The 13,100-nt window shown below is 37.0% G+C and overlaps 1 long non-coding RNA gene across 1 annotated transcript; it reads right to left on the reverse strand.

Annotated features, from left to right (window-relative positions):
• Window positions 1-4,722: 4,722 nt before the first annotated feature.
• LOC141393204 (uncharacterized) lies at window positions 4,723-13,043 on the reverse strand. The gene is made up of 4 exons (XR_012410028.1): window positions 12,612-13,043; window positions 12,453-12,553; window positions 4,923-4,972; window positions 4,723-4,860 (listed from the first exon to the last, which is right to left on the reverse strand). It is a non-coding gene; the product is annotated as an uncharacterized lncRNA (long non-coding RNA).
• Between the last annotated feature and the right edge of the window lie 57 nt (window positions 13,044-13,100).

Here is a 13,100-nt window from a genome sequence, read left to right on the forward strand (position 1 = left end):
TCAATGTCATATGAGCTGTCATTTCTTTCACCCATTCGACATTCTCTATGTTTGTCAAAATTGACGTCATCCATACAACTTTCAATTTGTGCGTTCATACCTACAAGTGTTATTTTCGTATGACATAACCTATAAATATAAAAACAGCTGTTTTTGTCATTGTTTACATTTATTGTTGAGTTGCAAATTTGCGCAAATTTTAATTTTGGTTAAAGGAAAATGAATATCTAGCATGTTTGTTGTGGTAGAATAGGTTTTTGGGGTTATAGAGGCATTTATGTTTTTGCCACAAAGCAATCATTACCAAGACGGCTTCTTTCGACCAATCGATCTGAAAATTACATTATAAACACTCTTTGTTTACTTTTCTAAATATTTAAATATACATAACTTTCCATTTTCTTTTTAAAAAGATTTTGTTTTTCTTTTTGAGAATTCCAGAAAACAGCTGATAAATTTACGATTACATACAAGAATGCCGTATCGAATAGAGCGCTCCCTAAATGAAAAATTTACATATGAGTTGCCAAATCATTTTGATAGATGAAAATTTTCATAGTGGTCACACTATGTGTACAACATTCGCAGGTAGAAAATTTGACATCTCACACGACATTGATAGATGGTGTAAACAACCCTTTAGTGCGAATGTGCGTCTGTTTGTTCGTTGCACAGATTCGAGGCGTTGCCAGATGTGTTCTGGAGAATTCTTGAACAAGGGGATTTTGAGATAAATACAGGTGGAATCAGCAACGGCGAGTAAGTTATGTTTTAAGCGTTGAACTGAACAGATTGGTTAAAGAATAACTGCGTGCTAACTGGAGACAAGCTGTGTGCTTAGTAATTAAAGTCGGTTCCGAATAAGTGTAATAAAGTAAATAAAGCATTGTAGAAACGTAATCTAAAACTAACCCTGTTTTATTTGGTACAAATCTAATTCCGTAACAATATTCTTCATCAGGGTAAAATTCTAAGTCGATATAACCATGTCCGTCTGTCCGTTTGTTGAAATCAAGATACAGCTCGCAATTTTCAAGATATAGCTTTGTAATTTGGTATAGAAGTTTCTATTACTCCTAGGATTTTTGGTATTGCAATTGTGCTATATCGGATATAGCCCCCATAGAACGGTACCACCCGATTTTCGGTATTTTTAATGTTATAGCCTCATTATCACACCGAAATAGCTGAAATTTAGTACTTAGTCTTAGTTGGGGGTACACAAATTTCTCCCAGAAATTTGTCGGTATAGGTCCACGCCTTCATATAGCCCCCCTAGAACGGTACCTCCCGATTTTCGGTATTTTGAAGGTTGTGGCCACAATAATCCACCGAAATGGCTGATATTTGATGTTTGGTCTTCATTTGGGGTAAATTTGATATTTAGTCTTTGTTGTAGGTATGTGCCTTTCTGACTGAAATTCGGTATAGCTCCACGTTCCGATATAGCCCCAGTAGAACGATACCTTCCGATTTTCGTAATTGTGAAGTCAATATCCCACCGAAAGACTGAAATTTGTTATTTAGTCTTCCATGAGGTTATAAAATATTCCAGAAGAGAATTATCAGTGTAGGTCCGCGGATTCCTATATCTCCCATAGAGGCGTACCTCTTGATTTTCGGTTTTTTGAAGGTTTTACCGAAATATCTGAAAATTGGTATTTAGCTTTCTTTGAGTCTAAAAACTTTCCGCCATAAATTTGTAGGTATAAATCGACGATTTGATATAGCCCCATAGAACAGTACCTCGCGAATTTCGGTATTTTGAAGTTAACCACATTGTTTTACCGAACATTTGGTAAGAATTGTTTCAGCAACATTTAATAAGTCCCAATTTACATTAGGCGAGTTTACTTGCGGCAAGTCTCAGTTTGTAGGAGAGACACGTAAGGGGTATGGAAGTGGAAAAAATGCTCGTTCCGGCAATTCCAAACAAAACTTGCCGAAACAGAATAGCTTGTATAAGTCCATATTTACATTAGGCAATTTTCCTTGCGGCAATTGTCAGTTCGTCGGTGAGAGAGAGTGTTGAGAGGCAAAGTGTTACCATATGCCTCTCTCTCCACCGAACTGACAATTGCCGCAAGGAAAATTGCCTAATGTAAATATGGACTAAACGCAAGAGGAAAGTTTAAAAGAGAACGAGAAAAATTGCCGCAAGTAAACTTGAATAATGTAAATCGGGACAAAGTAAAAAGACACACCATAGGTTTGTCCTCGTACTTACTAAATGTTGCTGAAACAATTTTCTCAGCAACTTTTTCTTTATACAACTGTCAAAATTTGAAACAGTTGTAATAATTAGGGGTGTCTTTTTACTTACTAAATGTTGCTTAAACATTTTTTTCAGCAACTTTTCCTTTATACAACTGTCAAAGTCTGCAACATTAGTAATAATTATTACTAATTATCACGTAAAAAGACACAGCTATTATCGAGTACGCAGACAGGCATAATTATTACAAAGCATCGAGTATCGAACTTAAGACGTATATAACAACTTGGTGGTATACGGATCTTTGAAGTCTGCAGAGTTTCGTTTAATGAAAGCTAAAAGAGAATAGACTTTAGGTATTATATGATCTATGTGGGGAATTAGCGTGAGCTTGTTATCAAAAATTATGCCCAGGCCTTCAAACTCATTTAAACTTTGTTAAAACATGATGACCGAGATAGAAAGATAAATTTAGACGATTTCTTGAATGGCTAATGTGAGCACTAATCAAGGTTCAAAGTTAAAGAATTGACACCGCACCATGTAAGCAGATTGTCCAAGTCATATTGCAAATTTAAAGAATTCATTATAGAGTTCACCTTTAGAAAGAATTATACATGGTTTAATAAGAAAGGTTAGCCAAAGCTTTATGTCAATTTAAATTTTTTCATTCCAGTATTCCTAAAACTTCAAAACAATATACACAAAATGTGTATGTGTTTGTGGTGTTTGAATAATATGCCAAACAATTTTAAAAACAATCGAATTCAATGATTTTTAAAATTGTTTTCAGGCCATTTGTATGGAAAAATTTCGTCAGATTTGCATTGAAACAATCATTTTATCATATTCACAACTCGATTATATGGAGAAAACTTAACACTTCATTCATTTTTATCGTTCTTTATAAAATGCTCAAAAAATGTATTGTAAACAAACCCACTTGTTGCTATTATTTTGAAGTTTTAGAAATTCAGGAAAACCAAGGGTTCTATAGATTTTTTTCATTTAAATCTACCTCTTTACTTATACCATGGAATTATATATGTAGATCGTCGGCATATAAAAGATACATTGCATGATTAAAGCAAGCGGAAATATCAATAATGAAAAAATTAAAAAATAATGGCCCCAAGATAGTTCCTTAAGGGACACCACAAGTTTGAGTAAATGGTACAGAGTTATAAGAACCAACGTTTACATCACACTTTCTATTTCGTTATTTCGATTGCATAATATGTATACTAAAACATGGAACTTGTTGCAGGCCCGGCTAAAACGAAAACCTATCGTAAGAAGCTTGAGCACAAGCATGCTGGCCGTCAGGGATCCAAATGATTTTGCCAAAAATATTCCTCATGTATGATTTCTTTCATATAAAGGTGGGAGGGGGTTTAACAGCGAGGTTGAAATTGCTTAAGTATCTTTCAAGTGACAGTGGCATTATGCCTATTCCTTTTATTGAGCGATAGCCAGAATACTTTTTCCTAAATAAAATCTTGTGCGTTGATGAAGCACAATGGTAAAACGTGTGTATTGTCAAAGTAGTGGCGTGTTCTAGAATGATGGAATGGTTGGCTAGGGATCGCATGTTCGAAAGACGACCAGTCAGGGGTGATCAAAGAGGTAGGATATTACCAGGCGCAGAGTTGTATCGAGTGGGGACCTAAAGCAAAAGCGGGCGGAAAACAAGGCGAATTGGATTTCAGGAGATTTATAAATATGGACGTTTACATTGAACAGCACGTTCAAGATCGAAAAGGTTGTAAAATTCATACTATTGTATGCATAGATATTCAACAAAATATAAACTTGGACATATATGAAGGTACTGGTAAAATAATACGATCGCGTATAATCAGGGAAAGAAATAGGAGTGCAGTCATTCGAGCAATCTGATGACCGTTAAATTTCAAAAACCAGATCAGGTGTTAATATAGCATTGCCATTCAACATCCAAAGAATCATCCCTGAAGAAATACAGAAAAAGAAAACGATTGGTTACCGAAAATGTTAGAAGAAAAATCGGTAAAGAAAATGGTGTTGGCTGGAAAATTTGGCTTGTGGCGGGAGAAAAGAGGGCTATAAAAGCCGTCTGGTTGAGAAAATCGTCATTTTGGAGTGGATCGTTACGTTAACCTGTTAAAACAAGAGTGAAAAATAAAAAGATTATTTTGTATTTGCTGTGTTTTGTGTTTGTATTTAATATCTGTGAGTATTAACAACGGTGTTTACATCTTTTGTTTGTGTATTTGTTTATATTTTAACAGCCTAAATCATTGGTTTGCGAGTAACACTGGCCTTCATAGCAATTGACGGAGGCCAGTGTATTTATTTAATTGCTGGAGGAAACATTTTGGATATCTTGGCTGGAGTTTGTTAGTGGCCCCTTGTGTCTCGCCCGCAAACGTGATTATTCCGTGGCATAGTCTGGTGTGAGTGCGGCAAACAAATATATGTATGTTGGATATGTTGGATGGATGATTCTGGTCTTTGTGTTGCAACTGCCGTCGAATCAATTTAAACCAATCCAGGACCAAGGGGAATCTTGCGACATATTGGAACCTAGAGCGTCTGCCGTTACTGCCGCCATTGGTGCCTAAACGGAAAGTGGTGTTGCTGCCATTTTTTTTGTATTGTGAAATCTGAAACCAGAAAAAAAAACCAATTGATTATTGTTTTAACAACAGTTAATACTGTGTCGTACCTTGTGTCGTCTTTATTGAACGTAACGATAATTTGATTCAAGAACATCACCTGAAAGGATAGAAAATATAAGCTTTTCATTGAATATTCGGCAAATGAGCAAGAAATCTATCAGACAAAGAAATAAGGAAAATAAGGATACTAATTAGAAAGAGTTAGCGCTAAGTAAATTAATAATTAAGTTTTGTACAGGGAATAATACCTAAGGTAAAAAAAAATATTAGTAGGCGTAGGGCAACAGTAGACTTAACTTTGAGCCTTGTTTTTTGTATTTTCTAGCGAGCCGTGAGCAGAGGAACGGCGAAAGCAAACTGGTAAGAGAGCTCTTTTAGTGGTTGTGTAGAGTAAAGCGCTTGTGCCGGTAGTGGGCACTAAGAATAAGGAAAAAGCTTAATCCTATTGGAAAGCCTTAGAAATTGAGCCTGAAGTCGTGAGAGATAAGTCTAGGTATTATTCTCCTAATTTGTTCTTCAAAAAAATTTATTGTTCAATTATTGTGTAAGGAAAACAAAGGGGAATTTCTATTGAAAATTTAATTTTAATAAATTGTCTAATGTAGTGTTGAAGATTAATTAATAGCCTAGACAGACGGCAGTCTTAATTTGCATTAACAGCCTTAATTCAAATTAATTTGAACATTATCCTCATTCTTAATGCACAAAATCAAAGGAAATTTAAACTGAATTTAGCAATTTCAATATGGCAATGCTGTTGAAAATCAATTGTCTTTTGTCAAATTTCCATGTTTAAGAAAATAAAAAGGGAAAGCAAATCAGCAATTTTCGCGTTTCTTCAAAATAAGTAGTGGTCTTTCGCGAGTAGAATAGCAGCTAATCGTTTTTCACGCCTTCTAACAAATCTCTTTTTCAAATTTTTATTTTCACAAAAAATGTCATTACCCACCATACCAATTCTATCGAAAATTATATCTTCCTCAAATGTTTTTTAAAGTTTTGCAATATTTTTATAATATTAAAAAGACTCAAAAATATCGCGAATAAATTAAATTTATTTTTGCTTCATCGTGGTGAAAAGATCAAAGGTAGAAAGTGTATTTGTTTCGCATATTTTGGCGAACTTTTGTAAAGCTTTATGAAATGGTCTGCTGGGTACAAACAAACAACACAAACAGCTGTTTCATAAATGCAGATTATATCGTCTGTCAGGGTGAAAAATTAATTCAAATTAGGACATTTTTAATGCAAATTAACTCTGCCGTCTGTCTAGGGTATAAGATGTGTTGCTAATTGTTTGTGATTGCGTGGGGAACGCTATGAGGTAAGTGTGGGAAGTTGAGTGTGTGGTTAATGGGGTCCAGGAGAGATTATCGATGAGGACCATCTGGACCATGGTAGGGTGGGCCAGTGTAGGGTCGGGACAGCAAGACCCGTGTGTGGATGTTTTCTCGTAAAGTAAGTAAATGTGAAGGTAGGAAAGAAAATTCACCCTCATTCAATGTTTGTGTGTGAGTCCTGTTTTGGCGGGTTGAGACCCCATGCCGCCTTTGAGATGTCTCTAGCTAGTCTGGTGGCTAAAGCGGACGCCCTAAACGCACACATAACAGAGATGGCGCCCAAACGAAAAGAAAGATAAATTAGTACCTGATGCGCATTTCAAAATGGCGCGGAAACGAAGTCGTTTAAGAACTGTGATGTTAGGAGATAAACAGTGCAATATTACCATCTATGCACCGAGAAATAGACTACTAATGAACTAAGTAATAGACCTAAGGAAACAATTCATAATCTTTATGCAAACTATGATTTCCGTTGCAGCCGAATTTGTGTATAACAGATTATGTTGTGCAATAATAATTATAGTAGGCAAGAAGGAAATGTTTTCTCAATTTAGCATCGGGGTTGTGCAGTAGCTCAGAGATTCGTTGATGAATAATGATGTATTGCCAATGTCGTATTTGTTTTTTTTAGTTTTTTTTTATAAGCAATAAACCATGAGATAAAGCATGAGATTTACACAGACTTCAGCTTAGGGAAATAAGCAACAGCCAATCGGCTATTTAAGAGATTCAGCGATTGTAGTGTTGTAAGTACCGTGCTATGAGCTTGTTTTTTATATTATTGATGGGAAGATGTCATAGTCAGCGAAGAAGTACATGTTTTAACGTTGTTTTTTTTTGTTTGGGGAAACATCCATATATCTCTATAGAGAGCACTGTAATGAAAATTCAAGTACAATACCACACCACATCCATACTGCCTCTGAAAGAAAAGCCGTACCCATGCAAATATATGTATGAATTGTCCTTTAGTAAATTATTGCGTTTATATGTGTTTGTGTAGTTCGTAATATTGAGGTTTAGTAGAATTATTCTTGTTAATCAGCATTTTAATTGAGACTACCGCTCGTTTATCTAAAAATACGATCACTCTTGTCAACTTAGTTGAAAAAAATACCAACATTTTCTGAGAGGCTAGGGGATATGAATTATAACACTAGGTCTAAACAACGAAACAAAAGAGGTAGGCCAGAAACCTTTGATTTCAACAGATCGGTATATTACCCAAGTACTCGTAAACAAAGAAGAATAGGCATCGGGGACGAAATGGCGGAATCGAATCCTAATATGACTCCATACCAATTCATAGACTTGGCCGATTCTATAATCAGACGTGAAAATAACAATATGCCAAATGGGGGAAGTAACCCGGTAATGAATGAGTCAGGTGAACTCTTAAACTCTGAGGTAAGAAGTTTAGTACACGAGGAAGCAGCATCTGTTCAGAAATCCCTGGAGGATAAAGTTAAAAGCTTGGTACAAAAGGAGAATGTCTTTGTATACTTGGACGACCTGTTGATAATATCAGGCGATTTTGACGAGCACCTGCGTCTGCTAAGCGAAGTTGCCGAATGTTTGCAGAAGGCCAATGTCACAATCGGGTTGAAAAAGTCTCAATTTTGTTTTCGACAGCTAAAGTATTTAGGGTTTATAGTCGGGGAAGGGGTTTTGCGTACGGATCCAGAAAAGGTAGAAGCAATTCAGAGGATTAAAGTCCCCAAGAATGCTAGGGAGGTTAGAAGTTTTCTCGGTACGGCGGGATGGTACCGCAGATTTATAAAGAATTTCGCTACCATTTCCGCACCCCTCACTGACACTCTTAAAAAGTCAATCAAATTTACCATGGATGAAAATGCGAAAAAGGCATTCGAGGACCTCAAAAAGGCATTAACATCAGCCCCTGTTTTGCGCCATGCTGACTTCTCAAAACGGTTTTATATTCAGTGCGACGCATCAGAGTATGGAATCGGTGCTGTTCTCTTTCAGCTTGATAGCGAAGGAGAAGAGCATCCGATTGCCTTCTACTCGCAAAAACTGAATAAATGTCAGCGAAATTACAGCGTCACTGAGAAGGAGTGTCTCGCCGCGGTAATGGCCATAAAACGATTCCGACCTTACGTAGAGCTCATGGAGTTCACCGTAATAACCGATCATGCGAGTTTGCAGTGGCTAATGAGCCTGAAAGACCTCAGTGGTCGGTTAGCTCGTTGGTCATTGCAACTCCAAGGGTACAATTTTAACATCGAGCACCGTAAAGGGAAGGAAAACGTGGTAGCTGACATGCTGTCCCGTATGCCCAACGCTGATGAAATGGACATCGATCAAATTTTTGACTTTGAGACAGTAGAATTTGAGAGTGAAGCCTATAAAGAGCTAAGAGAGGTGGTGGAGAAAAATCAAGAAAGTTTACCTGACCTCAAAATCATGGGCAATATGGTTTTTAAAAAAGGACATGCGTCATACGATCCGGAAACACAAGAGTTTCAATGGAAACTGTGGGTTCCTGAAGCGTTAACGCAAGTCTTGATAGAACAAGCCCACAATCCAACCACTTCTGCTCACGGAGGGATCGCAAAAACTTTGTACCGATTAAAAGAAAAAATATTACTGGCCTAATATGGCGGTCCAAGTACGTAAATACGTCTCGAATTGTACAACTTGTAAAGAAACGAAACCCACCAATGAAAATACCCAACCAACCATCGGAGAGGAAGTCGTCACCCAACGTCCCTTTCAAAAATTATACGTGGACTTCTTGGGGAAATATCCACGCTCTAAAAGTGGCAACGCGTTTATTTTTATAGTGGTCGACCACTTTAGCAAATTCACCTTTTTAAAGGCAATGCGTGAGGCAACCGCTTCAAATGTGGTTAGGTTCTTAGTAGAAGACATTTTCAGAAAGTTTGGGGTACCTGAGACGATCCATTCGGACAACGGGGCACAATTCGTGGCAAAAGCCTTTAAGGAAATGATTGAAACTTATGGCATTAATCACCTCCAAACTGCACCGTATGCCCCGCAGTCCAATGCATCGGAACGGGTAAACCAATCGGTCCTTGCAGCCATAAGAGCCTATTTAGACAACGATCACCGAGATTGGGATCTGTATTTAACAGATATCGAATGTGCTTTAAGAACATCGATACATAGTGCGACTGGTGTCACCCCTTTTTTCGCCTTGTTTGGCTATAGTATGTATACCCATGGGGCGGATTATAGGTTGGCTCGAAAGCTACATTCCCTGTCCGATCATGAGATCGTGAAATTGAATAGAAATGATAGACAGGAACTCATCCGAGCTAAGATAAAAGACAATATGCATAGGACATTTGAGCAAAGTGCAAAGCGGTATAATGCCAGGGCCAGAACGGTTATTTTTGCCCCAGGACAGGAGGTATTTAAAAGAAATTACGTTCTGAGCGACTTTGGCAAGAACTTCAATGCAAAATTTGCACGCAAATTCATAAAATGCCGTATTGTTAAAACGGTCGGCAATAATATGTATGCTATAGAAGATCTAAAGGGGAAATCAATGGGCGTGTGCCACGCCAAAGATCTCAAGAGATAGTTCATTAGTAGTAAAGAACTTTAAAAAGGCCAGGAACACATTGGATAGTCACTTTCAGTGATCTACAGTGCTGTGCAAACCGTTGACAACTGGAATGACTGTTTCACATTTTATGTAGTTCTGATGCAAGGCACATTTATAGAAGGTAGAAGTGACAAACAGCTGTATTTTTTTACTTTTTTTTGTAAATTGGGTTTCGTGAATTTTGAAACTTCGAAATTTGCTACCATAAAATACTTCGTTTCATCATAAACGTGTAATAAAAATTACCTACGAGAGTTCTGAACGCGTTATATTTACATTTTGATTAAATTTATTCTATTTTAGATGATTTTCAAAATGTATTTATGTCTTTACTGAAAAGATTTTTTGGAGAGACCCTATTATTCAATATTTATCTTGACAATTAATTTTCAATAACAACAATGTTGATTTTGTAAATTTGTCAATTGTTGTAATTCATGCATATAACTTATACGAATTTGCCTTGTTCCGATGCAATTTATGGTTTGAAGTGCAAATGTTTTCCTAAGTCCCTTTTATATAGACATAGTCCCAATTTACATTAGGCGAGTTTACTTGCGGCAATTGTCAGTTTGATGAAGAGAGGGGTGAGGAATATGGTAACCCTTTGCCTCTCAACTCCCTCTCTCACCGACAAACTGACAATTGCCGCAAGTAAACTCGCCTAATGTAAATTGGGACTAACGGCCTGTTTTTGCAACAAGAGTCTTTCTATACATTCGTTGATTTCATCGGCAAAACCATATTTTTTTTGTTTTTTTGATCAAATATTGTCTTTCTGGTGACCAGCAAACAGAACTTTTGATTTTCCACATATTGTCCTCACAATTTCGGGGTTCGTTACAAAATAAACGAACGAAAATGTCCGAAAGAAGCGATTTGCATTACAGAAATGTCTAAAACAAATCTTGAACTCACGTTTGGTTCTGCCCAGCACATTTGCAACTGAGAAAAGGATTCAAAATCTGAAGAAATTATTTTTATTTTGATATTATATTGTGAGTTAAACATTGTGTTTGTTATCTGGAGAAACCACAAGGAATACTGTTTACGTAATAAATTAATAAATTTTGTGTAATCTTGTGATTCTACGTGAATTTATATCACTTCTGCTGATCGGGTCCGATAAGAAGACAAGGCTATTTGAATTCATAATATTTCTCCGGTTATTTCCTGAAAAAAAATAGCTAGACTTCATGCCTCTAGTACCACGACTGTCCATAAAAATACCTCCAGGTCAAAATGAAACACCGTTTAAATTCTGAACCTTTTTGTACGAGGGGTCAAATTCTATTATCTTTCGACCTGGTGATCCGGTACAATTTTTAAGTCATACAACCTCAATATAGATTTAAATCGACAAAAAGTAGTCGATTCCGGCACTCCAAAAACAATTCAATATTTTATGCAAACTCTCTAAGGAAAATTTGATTTTCTTGCAAGTTATTGATTTCTAAAATTTTGCCTATATTGGTATAACAGTATCCGTGAGATGTACCTCCTTCCATCTGATGGCGATTTTAATACTTGTACGCGGAATCCAGCTCCGGTTTCGGTACTGTATTGTCCCTTGGATTGGATCCATATCCATAATAGGTATTCGTACCACGGAGTGCAAACATCTTCCGATGTTTCACACATCTTCCGATGTTTCACACATCTCTTGGGAATAATTAAATAATCATTTTGTGTCTTGAAAATGAACCAATAACAGATCAATTAAAAAAAAATACATATATTCCCAAAAATGACGATGTCCCTGGAAATAGATTGGAAGTGGGGGGAGGCAGCCGAATTGCAGATAGTTGGAGCACTTCGATATATTCGTTTTTAGTTTATTCTAAATGATAACAAGTGGCATTCCTAAATGACATGTAAAAATACATTAGTCCCCTTATTGGGTCTGTCTATATGTTCCCCGAAAAGGAATAAACGTCGGACATTACAAAAGATATTACTAATTGATACCATCACTTCCAGCTTTCACTGAATCAGTGTCCATTCCATAACTCGTGTTTTAAGTCATCAGAAAACGCCATTTAATTAAACACTTGGTAGTAACTCTGGAGTTTCTAATCAATTGTGAGTCAACAAATGTAAACACATAGAGATTAAAACCGAAATACACTGTCAACCATTTCCAGTACGAACAAAGATATCCACTTTACATCCTTTGTTGGAAAAAGTCCCACAAATTCTTTGAACGTAAAACCCAGTAATAACTTGGGGGATGTCATTTCCAAAAGAAAGAATTCCAAAGTATGTTGTGAGTAATAAGTTCCCGCACTTTATTCACAGTTTACATTTTTTTGGGGGTATACACCACGAAAACATGTCTGAGAGTTACATCTGATCAAGACACATATTTCCAGGGTGATCTCAGGTCAATTGCCCATGTGAGATTGTATTCCGCATATCAGCCGTATATATTACACTTCAAATAGTTTTAAAATCCAACCGAAGATGACCACAATTTATAAGGACAAAAACAATAACACCATTGTGGTGAAGTAAATACGGTAATTGGAGGACTCATAGCCACAAAGGGTTGACACCGAATGACATTGCAAGTACAAACACACTAAAGACAGGGTAAAACTCAAAAACAGGACATCACAGCTACGAACAACAGAGATCTGTACCTGTAGCCTCAATGAAAACAGGGTGGGTTTAAATCACGATTGTTCCGGAGGGAAAATTGTATTATTTTCCCCATAATTATCCTGAATCGCACACCATTTAACTGAAAGGGAAACAGCGAATGAGGTTTGTCCATTACGTGCGCAAAATATAAGATTTACCTTGGTGGAACTATCCTATGAATATAGCCCGGCATGAGACAAGCAGGGGTGGGTGTTCCCCACGTGGTGTGCCAACCCGGCCATGCACATCAATTGCGGCTGCGAAGTCTCGCCGAACTTGAATGTTTGTTGCAGGCCCGGCTAAAACGAAAACCTATCGTAAGAAGCTTGAGCACAAGCATGCTGGCCGTCAGGGATCCAAATGATTTTGCCAAAAATATTCCTCATGTATGATTTCTTTCATATAAAGGTGGGAGGGGGTTTAACAGCGAGGTTGAAATTGCTTAAGTATCTTTCAAGTGACAGTGGCATTATGCCTATTCCTTTTATTGAGCGATAGCCAGAATACTTTTTCCTAAATAAAATCTTGTGCGTTGATGAAGCACAATGGTAAAACGTGTGTATTGTCAAAGTAGTGGCGTGTTCTAGAATGATGGAATGGTTGGCTAGGGATCGCATGTTCGAAAGACGACCAGTCAGGGGTGATCA

Source organism: Musca autumnalis, unplaced genomic scaffold (genome assembly GCF_047663935.1).
Source record: "Musca autumnalis isolate F117 unplaced genomic scaffold, ASM4766393v1 scaffold_2, whole genome shotgun sequence".
NCBI lineage: Eukaryota > Metazoa > Arthropoda > Insecta > Diptera > Muscidae > Musca > Musca autumnalis.